This window comes from Micrasema longulum, unplaced genomic scaffold, assembly GCF_059751315.1.
Source record: "Micrasema longulum isolate JH-2025_06_02 unplaced genomic scaffold, ASM5975131v1 h1tg000859l, whole genome shotgun sequence".
Lineage (NCBI taxonomy): Eukaryota > Metazoa > Arthropoda > Insecta > Trichoptera > Brachycentridae > Micrasema > Micrasema longulum.
The window spans coordinates 753,436-754,855 of NW_028278051.1; positions in this window are offsets into that span (position 1 = coordinate 753,436).

Genomic DNA, 1,420 nt, shown 5'->3' on the forward strand with positions numbered 1-1,420 from the left:
TACCCTTCGTACATTGTGATTGTAAGAACAACATTACCCATGAAATTTATATATTCATAAGAAAATTGTTAAATTATATAAATTTATGATATTTTCCTAACATATTTCCCACGTTGTACGTCATGCTGATCCATTCATAAAACTGGTACTCTAATTATTTTTTTCAGAGGACAGTTTTCATTGATTTCTCAACATTTTTATGTGTGGTCTAAAGGGTGTATTGACAATCGTACATTCAAATCGGATCGGGTTGTGGTCCCGTGGCTAGTGTTGCGGACTCACGGGCCAGAGCCCCGAGGTTCAAACCCCACTCTACTCCAACTTGATTTCCATTTTTTAATAGTAAGTTTTTTACAACTCGTTGAAAATGGCCACCAAAATTGAAATATTTGTATAAATTATAAGAACGCTACTATTTCTCTTTTTTTTTTTTAAATGTAGAAATAATTTTTCCCATAAAAAATAACTGAAATTAAATTCATCTGTTTCCAACATCAAAAAAGGTACAAAAATGAAAAAAAAGTTGCCACTTATTGTACCGAATAGATATAGATAGTGGTATGTGTGGAGAGGAGAAAGGTTCATATTAAGAACAAGAGTTGCTATCAATTAAAACAAAACCGTCAATAGTAATCCCAATTCTGATCATGTGGTCAGTTTTGCCGATGATTAAGTAGCACTGGATTTAATAAGGAACTTGTCTAATGTTGTCTGCTCGTGCCATCCAATGTGCCAACGCCGGCGGTGGGAGTGACGACGAATGCAAAAATATTACAAACGGGGGCTGATGAATATAGAGGTTCTGTTGTATTTATGGTACATCTTCTGTCATCAATCCATAGAATTTTAACCAAATTTATTTAAGATTACATAATATCATGTTTTATTTGTTTTTATTTATTTATTTTAAACTTAATCTTGAACGCTTTACAGATCTACATAACATTTTCATTTTTCATATCAGTTTTACCTGTTTCGATTGTATTGTAGTTTATGGAAGAAAAAATGTATTTTGAAAATACTCTCCGGTTGCATATTGCGCCAAACTGCATACATTTTAACAAGCAAATGAGAATGCTTAGTATTTTTAATTTTGTTTTAAATTGACGCCATTATTATAATATTTGAATTTTGAAATTCCCGCTTTTATCTTTATATGTGATGTCAACTTTCGCCTTCTACAAAATCTATTAATATTTTTCTAATGGGCAAGTTGATTTGTGAATTATGATGACATGGGAATTTGTATTAAAAATGTTATTATGTTTTTTGTATGGACTGTGTTCAGGACAAAAGGCTTTGAACCACAATTATGGGAAAAGCTTCTTAACAATTAGATATATGTTATACATATTCTAACAGAAAGATTTGAGTTGCAAACACCTATTGGCGCAATTATTTTACCAGAATGTGTATAAAA